Source organism: Lissotriton vulgaris, chromosome 11 (genome assembly GCF_964263255.1).
Source record: "Lissotriton vulgaris chromosome 11, aLisVul1.2, whole genome shotgun sequence".
Lineage (NCBI taxonomy): Eukaryota > Metazoa > Chordata > Amphibia > Caudata > Salamandridae > Lissotriton > Lissotriton vulgaris.
Window position 1 is genome coordinate 561,941,368 of NC_141699.1, and position 18,861 is coordinate 561,960,228.

Genomic DNA, 18,861 nt, shown 5'->3' on the forward strand with positions numbered 1-18,861 from the left:
ACTCAACACCGGCCGCCTCATCGACTGTCACCGAGCCGCCCCAGGAAGTACCCATGGACCCTTCACCTGCCAATCCTGCAATTTCTGCTGCATCAGGACCCACGCTCCAATTACAAACGCCAAACTGAACTCCAACAACAACCACCTGAAGTGCATCCTGCTCAACACCCGCTCGGTCCACAGACACGCCATTGAACTATGGAACCTACTCGACACTACTGCGCCGGACGTCGCCTTCCACACGGAAACCTGGATGAATACCTCAACAGCACCCGACATCGCCATAGCCATCCCGGACGTATACAAAATCATCCGAAGAGACCGCATAAACCAAACAGGAGGAGGCATCGCCATCGTCCACAAGAACACCATCCGCATCTCGACCAACTCCGACGACACCCCCATAGCCACCGAACACCTCCACTTCCAAATACAAACCGACCCCAAGACCACACTCAGAGGCACCCTCATATACAGACCCCCAGGACCCCGCACACAATTCAGCGAAGACTTCGCTGACTTTGTCAGCCCACACGCCCTCCCCTCCGAGTACTACATTCTCATTGGGGACCTCAACTTCCACCTGGAAAATAACAATGACAACCTCGGACTCAAACAACTGGTGAACACCCCCACCCACTACCCGGTCACACGCTCGACCCAATCTTTTCCTCCAGCAAGCACATCTCCTTTAATTACATCACGGGACTCCACTGGACAGACCACAGCTGCGTCCACTTTAGCTTCAGAAAGACCACGACCCACCACCACCCGCAACGAGTGCCCCGCAGAAACTGGAACAAAACTACCACCGACCAGCTCACCACATCTCTGAACCAAAACCCCCCGCCATATCAACGGACCCAAATCAAGCAGCCATCAATCTCGCAAAGTGGATCACCCACTGCGCTGACGAACTAGCACCCTTGAAAAACCATCCCAACAAGACAGGAAGCAAAAAAGCCTCCTGGTTCAACGACGACCTCAAGAACTCCAAAAAGAACTGCCGCACCCTCGAGAAAGCCTGGCGAAGAAACCCAACCACAGACAACATGACCGCCCTCAAGAACGCCACCAGCAAACACCACCAGCTGATCCGCACCACCAAGAAATCAGCATTCAAGGATCAACTATACAACAACGCTCATAACAGCAAGGAACTCTTTAGCATTGTCAAAGAGCTCACCAATCCCAGCGCCGGCAACAACGACATCACTCCCTCCCAAGACCTCTGCGACTCTCTAGCCTCGTTCTTCCACAGCAAGATAGCAGACATACACAACAGCTTCGGCGACCAGTCCACTCCCCCCACCACTGAACCAAAGCCCCCCACCAACACCCTCCGCGCCTGGACCCCGTTCAGCACTGAAGACACCATCCGCTTGATGAACTCCATCCACTCCGGATCTCCAACCGACCCATGCCCCCATCACATCTTCAACAAGGCCGACTCCGTCATCGCACCCCAACTCCGGGACATCATCAACTGCTCCTTCGACACCGCTACCTTCCCGGAAAGCTGGAAACATGCCGAACTCAGCGCCCTCCTGAAGAAACCTACAGCAGACCCCATACAGAACTTTAGAACTACCGCCCCATCTTGCTCCTTTCATTCCCCACCAAAGTCATAGAGAAGACCGTCAACAGTCAGCTCGCCGCCTTCCTTGAATCAAACAATTCCCTCGACCCTTCACAGTCCGGCTTCCGAGCCAACCACAGCACCGAGACCGCCCTCATCGCAGCCATAGACGACATCCGGACTCTGCTCGACAACGGAGAAACAGCGGCCCTCATCCTCCTGGACCTCTCCGCAGCGTTCGACACGGTCTGCCACCGCACCCTTGTAGAACGCCTCAGGGACGTCGGCATACAGGATAAAGCATTGGCTTGGATCATCTCGTTCCTCCCTGGAAGAACCCAGAGAGTCCGCCTCCCCCCTTTCAGATCAGAGGCCACCGAAGTCATATGCGGCGTTCCACAAGGATCATCGCTCAGCCCCACCCTCTTCAACGTCTACATGAGCCCCCTCACATCCATCGCACGCCAGCACAACCTCAACATCATTTCCTATGCAGACGACACCCAGCATCCTCTCCCTCACCAAAGACCCAACCACCGCCAAAACCAACCTACACGAAGTGATGAAAGACGTAGCCGAATGGATGAAGAATAGCCACCTAAAACTGAACTCAGACAAGACGGAAGTCCTCATCCTAGGCTCATCCCCCTCTGCCTGGGACGACTCATGGTGGCCCCCGGCCCTAGGCAGCGCACCCAAACCAACGGACCATACTCGCAACTTGGGATTCATCCTAGACTCCTCCCTCTCGACAGGGCCGGACTGGCTACCGGGCAGTTGTGTGTGCTGCCGTGCTGGGGGCTAATTTCGTTGATGTGGACCTGCGTGTGCAAAACGAAATTCGTTTTGCTTTTTTTATTTCAAATCGCACGCAGGTCCCCATCATCGAAATAAGCCCCCAGCACAGAGAAATCAGCCCCTAGCTCGGCAGCACACACAACTGCCCGGTAGCCAGTCCGGCCCTGCCTCTCGATGACCAGACAAGTCAACGCCGTCTCTTCATCATGTTTTAACATCCTACGCATGCTCCGAAAGATCTTCCGATGGATCCCCACCGAAACAAGGAAGACAGTCAACCAAGCACTTGTCACCAGCCGCCTGGACTACGGAAACACCCTTTACGCCGGAACCACAGCCAAATTGCAGAAAAGACTTCAACGTATTCAGAGTGCCTCCGCTAGACTCATCCTAGACATACCCCATCACAACCATATATCCAGTCACCTGAGAGACCTGCACTGACTCCCCGTCAACAAAAGAAGCACGTTCCGTCTCCTCACCCACGCACACAAGGCACTCCACGACCTAAGTCCCAGATACCTCAACACTCGCCTGACCTTCTACACCCCCACCCGCCATCTTCGATCGTCCAACCAAGCCCTCCCCACGATTCCACGCAGCCGAAGAGCCACCATGGGAGGAAGATCCTTCTCTTACCTGGCGGCCAAGACCTGGAACTCCCTCCCCACCCACCTCCGTCTCACACAGAACCACCTCTCCTTCAGAAAGCAACTCAAAACCTGGCTGTTCGATCAGTAGCGAACTCATCTCCATTAAGCGCCTTGAGACCCTCTGGGTGAGTAGCGCGCTATACAAATGTTTGACTTGACTTGATCAGGCAGAGAGGGTTAAAGTGGCATCAATTGCTGCCTTTGGTTAAGAGCATTGTGGTTTCCCAACCCCCTAACCTCATGATTTAGCACTGTGGTGGCAATGAACTAGACACACTGACTGGGGTAGGACTAAAAATCCTAAGGAAGGATATCTTTACAAAAGTGATGCCAATTTCCCTCACACTCTCATGGTGCACTCTAACATATGTCCAAGGCAGAAATAGATGTGGTCAATTCTGTCTACAGATTGACAAAGCTAAGAAACATGTTAATAAAGCTTTTTCTGCATTCCACAGAGACCATAAGATGGGCTATATCTACAACAACAACCTACTTTTTGACATGCATGGAATATGTAGTAGTAATGGAGTTCACTTCACAAACGAAGGCAACAGGGTGCTTTCCTAGCAACCTGAAACTCTGCATTCACTCTTATGTGCAGCTGTCACATGCTTAAATGAACAAAAGGCTCTTCCCAGAGCCACCCTGTTGCCCAAAATGTTGTTCAATTTCTTAATAAATATATTTTATTATTTCAATGTAAAAAAATATTTGCAACAATGTTGCAATATTCACGTAGATGTTGCGATAAAACAAAACAATTCTGTGCATAACACTAGCTATATCACTTTCTAAATACCTCTACAAACATATGTATGATTCTCTGACTGTGTCTGTGAGCATGTGTATGACAGTTTGAGTTGGTCTGTCGGTGGGTGCACAATAGTCCCAGAAGCTCTGTCTGAGGGTGTGTGAAAGTTTGACTGATCTATGACAGCATGTGTGAGTATCTAAGTGAGTGTGTGTATGAGTCTCTGAGTGGGTCTCTGAGTTGGTGCATGAGAATATCAGTGGGTTTGTGAGTGGGTGCATATCTCTCCGAGTGGGTCTGTGACTGGACTATGATTGTCTGAGTGGGTTTTTGAGTGGTTGTGTAACTCTGTGTGGGTATGTGAGGGTGTGCAAGAGTGTCTGAGTGTGTCTCTGAATAGCGCATGAGTGTCTGAGTGGGTCGGCGAATGGGTGCATGAGTCTCTTAGTGGGGTTGTGAGTGTGTGTGTAACTCTGTGTGGGTATGTGAGAGGTGCAAGAGTCTCCGAGTGGGTCTCTGAATAGTGCATGAGTATCTGAGAGGGTCTGTGAATAGCTGCATTAGTCTCTCAGTGGGGATGTCAGTGGGTGCCTAACCCTGTGTGGATCTGTGAGGGATTGCATGAGTCTCTGAGTGGGTCTGTGAGTGATTGTATGGGAATATGAGTAAATGTAAATGTAAATGTACAGGAATTTATATAGCGCAAATCACCGAGCGGTTTCTAAGCGCTTGCTTAGGGAACCCGTCCTGGTATTCCCCTGTGAGATAACCCCGGCAGGGTATCCGCAAGGTGAAAGCCAGGCATCCCGCCACGAGGGGCCGTTGTGGAGATTAAGCAAGCTATTGCCCAGAGTCGCAGAGTGTGAACCCGTGAATCGAGTAGGCACCAGAGCGAGAATTGTCGAGTCCATGGACATTTTTAGGACTCAAGACCCCGCTGAGCCAGGAATTGAACCCTGATCCCGGGCTGACCTCTGCTTCCAGGTCTGCCTCCTCTAACCAGTGAGCCACACTTCTCCACACTTCTCCTCCATGAGTGACTCCATGAGTGGGTGCATGAGCAGCTGGGGTGGTCTATAAGTGTGGCATGAGGTTATGTAAGTGGGACACAAGTCTCTGAGTGGGCTTATGAGTAAGTGCATAAGTTTGTGAGGGTTTGTAAGGGTGTGCATGAGTCTCTCAGTGTGTCTGTGTGTGGGTGTACTAGCCTCTGAATGGGTCTGTGACTGGGTGCATGAGTCTCTGAGTGGATCTGTGATTGGGGTGGGACTCTGAGTGAGCTTATGACTGGATGCGTAACTCTATATGGGTCTGTGAGGGGGGGCAAGAGTCTCTGGGTGGGTCTGTGAAATTCAAGGCCCTCAGTTTCATGCACAAAATTAAATCAGGCTATGATGCTCGCTATCTTCAGTCCTTAGTCAGTCCCTACTTTCCCTCTCGTAACCTTCGCTCTGCCACCCAAGGAAGGTTTGTTGTCCCTAAATTCAAACTTGCCCGTGTGGGCGGTAGGTCTTTTTCCTACCTTGGTCCCTCTACTTGGAACTCTTTACCTACAATCCTTCGCAACCAAACAAATACATACCGTTTTGTAAGTCTCTGAAAACTTGGCTATTTGACAAATAAATGCTGCCTGGCTCCCAACCCTGACCCGTCTTTTGCGCCGGGAAACCCTTTTTGGGTATCTGTTGCACAATATAAATTTAAAAACGAACTAACTAAAACTAATACTGCATGAGTGTCTCAGAGGGTCTGTGAATGAGTGAACGAGTCTCTTAGTGGATTTTGAGTGGGTGCGTAACGGTGTAGGTCTGTTTGGGGTGCATGAGTCTCTGAGTGGATCTGTGACTGGCTGCTTGAGTCTCTGAGTGGATCTCTGACTGGCTGCATGGCAATATGAGTGGGTCTCTGAGTGGTTGCATGAGTCTGTGAGTACAGCGTGATTTTCTGAGTGACCTTGTGACTGGATACGAAACTCTGTGTGCGTCTGTGAGGGTGTGCAAGAGTCTCTGACTGGGTCTGTGAATAGTGCATGAGTGTCTCTGAGGCTCTGTGAATGGGAGCATGAGTCTCTGAGTAGGTGCATACGTTGATGTGGGTCTGTGAAGGAGCGCATGAGTCTCAGTGTTTTTTGTTTAAAAAAATGATATTTTCAACATTGTCGCAAACTTACACATGGGTGGTCGCGATATATGTGAAGGAACGCATGAGTCTCTCAGTGCTTTTTCTTCTATATTTGCAACATTGTCGCAACATTACACATGGGTTGTTGTGACTTTGTCGCGAATATTTTGCTTGGAAAATTTTTTATTTTCAACATAATCACATCAGGGGTTCTCCAAGACCCTTATATCTCAACCCTAGGATCATGGTACCTCACCTCTCACCCTTAATACCACTATTTATCTCCCTATATTTAGCTAGAGAACCATACCCCGATACATAAAATGGCGGCCAAAACTTTCTCTTCAAGTTGCAGCCAGCCAATCACAGCATTTTTCTTGGCGCACAATTTCGCTGTTACTTTCGCATTTGCCATAAAATAACCGGGGCCACAGATATCCCTATATTAATTCTCTTAAATATCTCAACAGCTACTTAATAGTTTTAACCAAATTTAAAAAAAGCTTGATCTGCGAAACCAAATCTACCTTTCTGCTAAAATTGGTGTCATTCTGTCCAGCAGATCGGGCTGCAGGTATGTTGACAAGACCGATGGGAATTAACATGGGAAAATGACACTTTTTTTTACTCCCCTTTTTCTCGGCTCTTGCTTCACAGATCACCCCAAAACTTTCCATGCACAACAAGATTTTCTGTCACACTTTTTGGGGGGAAATTTCATGAATTGTGAAGATTTGTCAAATGGCATTAAAGATGTAGGCAAGTCAAAAAACTATTTTCCTATGGAAACATGGTTTTAACTATGACTACCTACCGGCTACTGTCTGTTGGTGATATATATATATATATATATATGTATATATATATATATATATATATATATATATATATATATATATATATATATATATATATATATATATATATATATATATATATATATATATATATATGTATGTATGTATGTATATATATATATATATATATGTATATATATATATATATTACCCCACTGCGAGGACGCACTCAAGGCACAGACGAATCTCACTGTTTGTAGCAGAATTCTTTATTCACAGCAAATCGGCAGCAGTGTCCTGACAATTCTGTAGCCCTACGCGTTTCGGAGCTGCTTGCTCCTTGTTCACGGGCAATTTGCAAGTCAATTAAGCAGAGGTGAGCAATCGGCAAGTTCTCATTCTCATTTCTTTTATGTCTTCCGGTAGACTTATTTACACCACAGCACTCTGGGACTCGTAGTGCCATTGCTCCATTAGTTAAACCCTTCGGTGGGTACTGCTGCATGACATTAAAATATTTGCATTTTAAAAGCTCTCCAGTGAGCCTCAGGGCAAAAAGCTCCGGTTTCATTCTATTTACACTGTGCCTTCTGCCAGCTCCGTTCCAGATAGTCTGCAGGAAGCAGCCCAATTCTTTTCATGGCAGTTCATCCTCCCGACCGGGACTGGCCGGATTTAATGCTTTCACACAAGTTATCCCACTGCGAGGACGCACTCAAGGCACAGACGAATCCCACTGTTTGTAGCAGAATTCTTTATTCACAGCAAACCGGCAGCAGTGTCCTGACAATTCTGTAGCCCTCCGCGTTTCAGCGCTGCTTGCATAACTAAGAAGCAATGGCACTACGAGTCCCAGAGTGCTGTGGTGTAAATAAGTCTACCGGAAGACATAAAAGAAATGAGAATGAGAACTTGCCGATTGCTCACCTCTGCTTAATTGATTTGCAAATTGCCCCTGAACAAAAAAATAAATAAATATATATATGTATATATATATATATCGGACAATGTAGGTTAACCTTAGGAATGCCAGTTGTTGTTTCTGTCCCAAGAAGAAAAACCAACGAATCCCAAATTGCTGGCAAGAGGTACTTTATTCAAGTGAAGGTCACAGCAGCGCTAACAGATGGCGCGTTTCGGGCGGATGCCCTTGCTCACATAAAAAATGTTTCCCATCATGCCTCTTTTTAAACCCCTTCATGAACACCATGTGATGCACAAATAATAGATATAAAGAAAATAATTATAGGTCACATGTTAATACAAGGTAAAGTGCCTTTGATTACGTATGTATATAGTTGGATGACATTCTCATTATTTCAATCAGTTGTTAACTTTTCATTTCATATCACATATATATATATAACAAAAAGATCCTCGGATAAGCGTGCTCTCAGGAAACAACACACAGCAGCTTGTAAGGGTGTCCTGTTGTTTATTCACAACACGTTTCACCTGCAAAGGCTTGGTCACGTGAATATGGCAGTCCCCATGACAGACATAAATACGGCATGAAGTAGTAAACAAAGAAATGGGACTTGTTCGTTACTGACATTACACGATAAGTAAATTAAAACATTCCTTTCTATTTGCCAAAAACCATCCTACATTTGCACATAATACTTTTCAATCATACATATACAATTGTTGCAATTATTATCCCTAATATAGGCATTTGCAAAATTAATGGCTAAAGTCATAGTAAGGTCCAGAAATACATGCGTAATATACCGGCATATAGACAAATGCTACTGCAATGTGTCAGGATTGAATACCGATTGAGCTTCCTACACGTGTAAAAAAGGAAGCTGCGGCAGGTGAATGTTACGCAAATAGCGTGTGTTGTCCGAATAGTCAATAAAGTTTTGTTGAAAGCATGCTGAGTGGAATAAGGTCAGTTACCACACACGGAAATATCGTGCTGGACCAAAACTGACTGCCCAGAGTGGTGCTAAGTAGTATGTGTGCGTCCTAAATATCCGGCACAATAATGTGAGTATGCGAAAGGTGCAAAAGGACAGTCCCTAATGGGCAAGGTGTCACTGAGATCCACCTCAGAAAGGTGTAAAAGTGTAAATAACACAAGAGTGGCTCTACCTTAAGTGTCATTGAAAAGGGTACCACAAGGGTAACCCCAGGGTAGACACAGTAGTCACTAAGTAGATGAATGCACCTACACATGCAGGCAAGGGCCTATCCCAACTAAGGCACAAAAGCAGAAGCTGCTGATGTATTGCCAAGTGGCCAAATCACATCTGATGCAGAAAAAAGATGGCAAGGTGGTGCTTGAGGTGACAGAAAGTCAGTGGCAAGTCTGTAACATGTGTAGTTACCCATGTCGTATCGTGAGTCAAGGTGGCTGCAAAAATGTCCTGGTGCTCGAAAAGAAGAAGACAAAGGGTAGGAAGCCCATGAAGGTAAGTGCTGGTGACTAGGGCCCCTTCCTTTCCTCCTGGAAAAAGAAGAAAGAACAGAAGATTAAAAAAACTGGATAAAATACACCTGCTGAAAATGAAACAATACATATCACAATCAATTCTAGGGCACACAACTACTTAACGTAATAAAAGTATTGGATGTAGATGCATGCAATGGACAGACAATAATCACTCTTTTAGATGTACTGACAACTCATCCTCCTGATTAAGCCCCCCTGGGCTTTTGGTTTGGAAATCGATTATCAGCTTGGAATCCCTTTGTCTTAACTTAAGGACCCTGTTCCCTCCCCTGGGATTTTTGATGATTTGTTCAAGGGTGATGTAACTGAGGTCTCTGATATTAGAGAAATGTCTTTCCCTTACATCTCAAAAGCCAAATACCGACCGGTATTTGGCTTTTGAGATGTAGGGGGCCTATTCGGTAATTTTACCGATTCGGTAAATATACCGATTTGGTAAAATACCGAATCGGTATATTTACCGAATCAGTAAATCCATATGTAGCTGGCACTCCTAAGAGTGCCACAGGCCCTTAAGAGTCAGTGATTGTGTGGTAAAATACCGAATTCAGGTGTGAATGCACATTGCACACAAGCCTGCACTTAGGGTGCTAGAGGGTGTCAAAGTGACACCCCCTGCACCCTTGCAGGATTCGGAATTTACCGATTCGGTAAATACCGAATCGGTATTTCCCATTGATTCCTATGGGCTTCAAGGCCCATAGGAATCAATGGGCAATACCGATTCGGTATTTACCGAATCGGTAAATACTGAATCTTACAGATTCGGTAATTGTGTTAAAAAAATTACCTACATCTGCCTCCTTCTAATTTACCGATTCATAAATACCGAATCGGTAAAATTCTGTATTTATGAATCGGTAAATTAGATTTACCTACATCTAGCCCATAGTTGTTAATGGCCCGGGTATGTTCCAAAATGCGTTTCTTTGCCATACAAGTGGTGCTTCCAATGTACCACTTCTTACAGGTGCATATGATGGCATAGATAACGAATGTGGAACTACAGGTGAGAAATTGGGTAAGGGTCTTCTCTACTCCATTGTAGTTAACCTGTTTACAACTTTTGCTGTAAGTACAGGCTTTGCAGTAGCCGCAGGGGTAAAAGCCCTCAAGGCCCTGCATGTTGGCTGGAGGATAAACTGTGATGTCACTGTGTACGAGCATATCCCTAATGTTTCTCCCGCTCCTACAGGTGATGCTCGGTCTGTCTGGGATACTGCCACCAATCACATTGTCATTTTTCAGCACCCCCCAGTTCCTAGCGACAATCTTCTTTATGGCCTGTGCATCAGAGCTGTAGGTGAGTAGGAGCCTGGTAGTGTCATTGTCAGTGGAAGGAGGTTTATCAGCAATGGTGTGTGCCCTGTCTAGCTTCTCTGCTCTGTCAAATGCAGTTTTGAGCACCCAATTGGGATAGCCCCTCTCCTTGAATCTCTCCAACATGACCTTGCTTTCCAAGAGGTATGATTCATTGGTGTTGCAATTCTGTTTTGCCCTCAGCAGTTCCCCGTATGGAATACTCCACTTGAGAGTATCCGGGTGACTGCTGAGGGCATGCAGAATGCTGTTGCCAGCAGAGGACTTGCGATGGAGGGAAGTATGGACTTTGTTATCCCTAATCTCCAGCTTGACATCAAGGTACTCTGTTTCTGTCCTACTCATGGGCCCACTGAGTACAATATTAAGATCATTCTGGGTGAGTTTTTTATGAATTTGTCAGCCTCATCAGTGGACCCTTTCCAAATAATGAACAGATCGTCGATGTAGCGGAGCCACATCGACACGTTCTTGAAATCCTGTACAAGTGTGGGATCAGATTGAGTGCTCTCCTCCCAGCTCCCCATAAAAAGGTTGACGCAGCTGGGAGCAAAGCACGATCCCATGGCTGTTCCATTCACTTTTCGGAGCAGAGTACCATTGAATAGAAACATGTTGTTAGTTAGACAAAACTCTGTCATATCTAACAACATCTGAGTGTGGTCACGGAACCTAATGTGTCTGGTCCCCAAGTACTGTCTACAGGCCGTTAACCCTTATTGATGGTCAATAATGGTGTACAGGCTCTGCACATCAAGGGTGACGAACATAGAATCTGCATCCCATTCCAATTTGTCTATTCTAGTAAGGAAGTCCTTGGTGTCCCTCACATAACTGTCCAATTTGGTCACAAATTCCCTGAGGAAATGGTCAATATATTTGGATACACGTTCAGCCACACTACCTCGTGGAGATACTATCGGTCTCCCAGGGGTTCTAATGGGGTCCTTATGTACCTTCGGTAGAAGGTATATAACTGGGAGGACTGGATAGTCACATTTTAAATAGCTGTATTCTTCCCATGTGAGAATCCCCTTGTCTTTCCACTCCAGTAAAATTTCCCAGATGGTGGTAATGCTGGTATTGTATCTGTCGAAACTAACTGGTTCGTAAAATGTGTTGTCTGTCAGTTGTCTGTCGGCCTCTTCTAAATATTGTTCTCGGTCCAGGATCACGATATTCCCTCCCTTATCCGCCGGGCGGACAATGATACTGTTGTCCTCCATGAGGGTTTTAATGGCCTGTCTCTGTTTAAAGGTTAAGTTGGAGTTACCTTTCTGTTTAAACTTATTTCTCTTGTGTCTATGTTCATTTAAGGTCATACTCACACACTCATGGAAGGTATCAATGCTGTCATGCAGTAGTAAAGGTATGAAATTGGATTTAGGTCTAAATTCAGTATCTGCAGCCGCATCCGCGACTATGTTTAATTCTGCTAAGATTTGTGTGGTAGCAGAAATCTGACCTTCACTGTCCTCACTCATTCCCAATTCGACCACAGTGTTAAGGGTTTCAGGATCCCTTATATCAAAATCATAAGTATTCATTACAGCATTGATATTGGAACCCAAGGCACTTTCACTGCCCTTAAGTTTATGCCATTTCTTGAGTTTGAGTTTGCGAACGTATCTAAAAAGATCAATGCGGTTGTCAATGTAATTGGAAGGGTGTGAAGGGCAAAATGATAAACCAACAGTACTCCTGTTCCTTTTGGATAGGTTAATGATCGTTCTATTCACCATATTATCATCCATTAGTATGCTCTTCTGGCGCGTGCTCTGTTGGTACCCATTGCGCCTCGACCCCTGCCTCTTTTGCCACTGTTGTCTGAGTCTTGCTCGTCGGTGTCTGCGTTGCCTCTTCCGCGGCCCCTTCCCCATCCTCTCTGCCCCCTGGTCTTCGGTACTGGTGTCTCCCTCGTAGTTTGTCGGCCCCTCCTTAGGGTCCTGTACTCGTCTAAAAAAGTGACTTGTTTTTTACTAGATCTTGCTGGTGTCACATTTTGCACCGAGACATCAGACTCACTCTCGCTTGTTGTAACAGTTCATTCACAGGATTAGCTCTCGAGTTATTCAGAGTCTCTTGATCACAGCTGTCTTGTTTATACAAATGGTCATATTTGTGGCTTAAAGTCAAAATCCAGCCGCTGTCGTAGTCACCGTAATCCCGGTTGAGCTTCCTTTCTTTGCGTGCCTTAATATCATCTTCATGCTTGACCAATCTTTCTTTTAAGATTTTGAACGACTTTTTTTTAAAGCTAACTCTTCTTCAGGAACAACAACGTAATTTATCGCTATGTAACACTATCAAATGGGAGATAGCTTTAGATGTAAATGTTACTCTAGCTCCCCTACGATTATTATACTTTTGAACTTGAACCAAAGCAAGATCATTGCTTCGGATCATTTGAAGGCCGGGGATTTTGGCGAAACATCCTAACAGAAAAGATCTATTCAAAAATGGTTCATGATCAAAAATAAATGAAAAATCCAGGGAGTAAGGGGCAGAAGGTAGATGATTGATTTGACATGATACCTCCGAGTTATTCTCAGTAGTACTGTAAACAACATTATTACCTACAGAGGAAGTAAATAATCAGGCATTAGGGTTCAGAATACTCTGAGCACTAGGAGGGACGCTTATATCAGATAAAGATGGCTCTTGAGAGGAATGAGTTAGGGCACCTAGGTTCAAAAGAGGTGTACAAGGTCCCAATACATTAGATTCTACTAGTCCATCTTCCTTCTTCAAAACATTTAGGTCATGGACTGTTGGTAGATTATAGATTACGTTAGGGTCAAAACAAAGCCTTTTTGCCCTTTTTTTGTGAATCCTTTGTCTTTTTTCCCTTTTTCCCTTCTTCTTCTTACTAACGATATTAGTTTTGTTCTTAGAGTCTTTTTCTTTGGGAGAGGGGCAACCAGCGTTTAGACCCTCTGTCAAAGGAGACTTAGGAGGTTTTACGCCTGTTTTTAGAAAATTAGGAAAAACCTTACGGTTTATTAGATTACCCTTTTTTTCTTGTGCGAGTGATGTAGATACTCCCCCTGGAACCAGTCTCACAGGATCAAAAAGTTCTTGGAGAATGGAGGTGTGTAGATGATCAAATATATCTTCTCTTTCATTCAGTTTCAATTTGTTTTTCCTACCAAAAAAAGGCTTATCAGCCTGAACACCAAAGTCCTGCGCTTTAGCAAGATGAGGAGAGGTTATAAGAATAGGGTGTGGCTGGTTCAAATTATCCTCCAGAATTAGAGGGGGAGAAGGCCTCTTCCCAATATTAATATAAAACAAGGGGATTGTACCTATGCCTCCGGGATGTATTACTAAATCACTCAGTAAGACAATAGATAAAGCTAAATGTATTAGTTTTACCAAGACAATTTATTTTGTCAGTATCTTTAGAATCCGTTTTTTAGATGATTATTTTTTAGGCCAGAGAATCAACATTATCAACTCAACCTCTAGCAACTGAATTTTCACAAAAGACTAATGTACAAACAACATACAAAAAACATTGAATTAATCATCAATAGACCTTAACAAAAAAGGACTAATGTACATGTGACATACAAAGAACATTAAATCAACATATATCATTTCATTCCAATTATCAAAAAACAGTTAATCATGGACAGAAAGAATTTGCCAATATTAAATATGCATTCAGTTTCCACAATGTGGTGCACTATTTCTTTTTAGAACCACATGAGTCAAAGTTTAAACATTCCTTTTAAACTTGAACATTCATATTAAATGTATTAACAAGAATTTTATGCGAACTAGTGCCGTAGCAGACGCGTTTCGAGTCCTGTCAAGAAAGTCACAGGGCTCTCATCAGGGCAGCAATAAATGGATTCCACGGGGAACTGTTATCAATGAAAAAAATGAAGGATCTATGTTTAGTAAGGGTTCCTCCAAATCCATTAAAAACCAACAACACTAAGCTAAAAAAGCATCCACTGGATGCGTCGTACCTGATTGAGGGCTTGAGTGCGACCTTTTATTAATAGTAGTGTGGCCGCCACTGTGTGTCTCACACTGCAACAGAGAAGGAATATATTCAAATGATTGTCCTTTAAAAAGAAGGTGCCCGCACGCACGCCGTGCTACAAAATAGGGAGTGAAATTACCTTAAGTGAAAGCCTCAAGGGTGGTCTCTTGTCAAGGCATTGTTTATTGTTCCAAGGTGACCTAAAGTGTGGATAAACGCTTTTATCAGTGTCCGCCTACATGTATTTATGCAATACCTTTGCATTACTTATGAGAAAAACATGGGGGTACTTACAAGTCTTCTCTATTCAGAAGCCAAACAGTCCACCGCAACCTTGCGTGAGGTACTGTGCTTAAAGTTGGTTCTGCAATGTAAAGTTTGCGAAATGAACCCGGGTCACAAACGTGCTGCCTGAATCAAAAGATGCATTACATTTGAAACCTTTTTTAACGCGGCGCCTGCCGCTTTTGATATATCAAGTTTGTCATACTCACATTTTGTAATAACTCTGAAGGCTGAACAGCCCACCGCAATCGAGTGTGTGGTGCTGTGAGTAGGAATTATGTCTGTAAAGGTAAACGAACACAGAATCAGTGTTCATGCTAAATGTGGCGAAATTTAACCAAGCGCCCAAAGCAGGGCAGCGCGCTGTTCGCGGTCTTACCTTCTTTGGTTCAAAAATAATCTTTCTGTTTTCTCTCATTGAATGAGCACGAAGCAAAGTGTAGACAAACACCAAAGGTTTCAAAAAACGGAGGTTTTGGTCACATGGTAGTGATCAGCCAATCAGGTGTATTCAGGGCCCAGTGAGTGCAACACAGGCCTTCTGGGGCATGTAGTCCCAAAATGTATTATGGAAAAAATATATAATGAAGAACTTTAAATGCGCTGAATGATTTTTGCAGCACATAGCGTGTGTGTAGGTCACCTGCTGTTGGGGCAGGTTGTGTGTTAAAACATTTTTCATGAACAAAAATTTTGCATATTCTTGCAATTGTGATGCATTTATTTATTGCCCGTATGGCGGAGCGGCTAGGGAATTAGGGTTTATTGCCCAGCACGAGAGTAGCGACTAGCTACACCCTACTCAATACGCTCATGCAATTTAACCCCTTATTGATGCTATCAAACTTCATTATGAGGTACGCCTCCTTGCGCAGTAAGGCGCTTTCAATATTGGGTGATTGATGCCTTGGGTCAATCCATGTCAGCACGGTCCATTTAAAATCATTTGCATCATGGTTCTTTTCAATTAAATGCTCCACCATCGGGGCAAACACCACCTTTTTCTTTATCCTTGAGCGGTGCTGCGTAATTCTCACATTTACAGCTTGGCAGGTCTTGCCAATATAAACTCTGTTGCAGGGACACACCACAGCGTAGACCACATTCTTGGGCTTACATGTTGTGAACATGTCATGTTACCATTTTATGGCATTATGATCAAACTGGTTGCCCTCGATAGTAGAAGGGCAAGACACACAATTACCACATTTGTGGTGACCACATACCGGCTTCAACTTCCACTTTGCTATTAGGTCACTTTTCGGTTTTGGGATAAAGCTATCCGCTCTGATTAATTGCTGTCCTATGCTGGTATTTTTTCGTATAGCGAAGATGGGCTTTTTTAGGGGATACTCTAGGTTTTCTAACAAGTGCCAATTTTTCAAGATGATACTTTTAAATTGATTTGTGTGGGGGCCAAACGTTGTTACGCAAACCAATTAATCTAATTCCTTCTTGTTTTTTGTTTACAACAGACTGTCTCTAGGAGTGAATCTGGCGCGTTTCATGGAGTGTTTTAATAATTTTTTGGGGTAACCCCTCTTGGCCATTTCATTACAAAATGTTGTGGCATGAATGTCAAAGTCCCCTACTTCAGTACAGTTGCGTCTTATCCGCAATAGCTGGCCATAAGGCAGGTTTTCTTTCAAGCATTGTGGGTGTGAGCTTCTGTAGTGTAAGATCGTATTGCGATCAGTATCCTTTTTGTAGATCGTGGTTGTCAGCACTTCCGAGCAACTGCCTACAGTGACGTCAAGGAAGGTCATACTGGTTTTACTCGCTTCAAGCGAGAACTTGATGTCCCCATGCCTAAAATTCAACCACTGGTGGAACTCATCCAGTTCCGTCTGGCTCCCCTGCCACAGGAGCCAGACGTCGTCAATATACCTGAGCCACTGCTTTATTTTGGGCAAAAAAGGGTTGTTGGTATATATGAATCGTTTTTCATACTGGGCCATGTACAATACTGCCATTTCTGGCGCGTAAGGACATCCCATGGCCGTGCCCTTTACTTGGACATAGAACTCATTTTCGAATTTGAAATAATTACAATGAAGTGTAATTTCTGCCAGGGCCACAATGAACGATGTGGGGACTCTATGTGGTCTGTCGCGTTGGTCCAGATACAGTTCAAGAACCTCCAGTGCCTCGTGCTGGGGAATTTGTGTGTTTAACGAAGCGACATCAAGAGTCACCATCAATTGAGTTTCGTCGCTAAATTTCTGTCCTTCTACTTTGATTATAAAATCAGTTGTATCCCTGAGGTAGGACTTTACGCACGTCAGGAAAGGTTTTAGGAAGAAATCAATGTATTTAGAGACCGGTTGCAATGCTGAATCGCACCCCGAAACAATCGGTCTGCCTGGTGGTACTTGGCCGTTCTTGTGGATTTTGGGCAAGAAATACAACACTGGTGTTCTAGGCGATTTCTTATTAAGGTATTCAAATTCCTTTGGTCCCAAATATCCCTCATCCAATCCCTCTTTTGTTAATTTTCCAATTTTGTCTTGAATCGCATGCACAGGATCCTCCTTCACAGGTCTGTACCATTCAGGGTTGTTGACATGCGAGCTGCCCTCACTGAGGTACATGGAGCGGGGCCATATTACAACCGCCCCGCCCTTGTCTGCCTGTTTGATTAAAATAGATGTATCCGCCTTAAGATTTTGAATCGCGGATATTTGGCCCTTACTTATGTTATTCTGCATGAACTTTTTAGATTTCTCAAGTTTGGTCAGGGAGGAGATGACGGTTTGCTCAAAAGCATAAATCTGCTTGGGTATATTTTGGGTCGGGGTGAATTTTGATTTTACTCTAAGGCCAGTAGTTTCTTCACTTGACGTCATTTCGGCGCCTGCAAAGAATGCTTTCAGCCTGATTTTTCTGCAAAAATCTAAGGCTTCCAGCTTAAGTTTTGTAAAATCTGTTTTTCTTTTCGGGACAAACTTGAGGCCCAAGCTCAAAACAATCTCTTCGTCTCTACTGAGTTGCTTATCTGAGAGGTTAACTATTGCTGACTTGTCTATTTGTTGTAGTTGGTACTGCGGGTTCGCATGTCCCATGGTTGTTTGAAGCGAACTCTGGACCGCCCGCCCCTGGCTAAAAAGGAGCTGAGCCTGTTCCCCTCTTTTTCGTGTTGTCTTGTCTGGAGTCAGAGGAAGAATCTGAGGAAGTGGTATCAGAGAAAGTGAGGAACCTATTTCTGGATCTACCTTGGTAGGTTCTCAGGGCACCCCGGGAATCACCAGAGGTATAAAAATCTTCCTTGAGGAAAGGATAAACTTGTTCTATTTTGAAAGCCTTAGAGTCTCTTTCAAACTGAGTTGATTTTACGTTTATAGTATAATCTTTGAATGTCTGAACCTCCTATCATTAATGGCCTTAGTCAGTTCCTCTATTTCCTTTTCTTCCTCACTACAAATGCGTTGAGCAGTCTCTATGGTATGAACCATTAAATCTCGGCTACATTTTTTGTTAATGTAGCTAAACCCCTTCCTGTATTCTATATCTTCAGTAAAGATTACCGGGATGTTTTTTACCTGAAGGCCCCACGGAATTGTCCCACCTCTTAGATGTTTCAACAAAAAGTGCCCGTGTAGCTCAGTGCGTATGTGTTTCTTGTGGAGACGAGTTAATTTGTCTGCCTCATTTTGTTGTTTTGCCGTAGAGCTCAGTGTTATGGTTGAAAATGGAGAAGAGTCAATTAGATTCTTAATGTGGCTTTCGGAAAAGCACAACATATCTTTCTCTGCCATACTACGCAAGAGCCTTTGCTCCTGCTAAAGAACTTAATCTAGAGTCCTAGAACATAGGAAGCCATGCTGTGTCTGTCCCTGCCCATTCGGGTAAATACCCGCTCAAAGTGCAATTGAAAGGAAGGGGTGGGCCCTTAGGGGACGGAGGATAGGTAGGGCCACAATAATAATATAAAACAAGGAGATTGTACCTATGCCTCCGGGATGTATTACTAAATCACTCGGTAAGACAATAGATAAAGCTAAATGAATTAGTTTTACCAAGACAATTTATTTTGTCAGTATCTTTAAAATCAGTTTTTTAGATGATTATTTTTTAGGCAAGAAAATCAACATTATCAACTCAA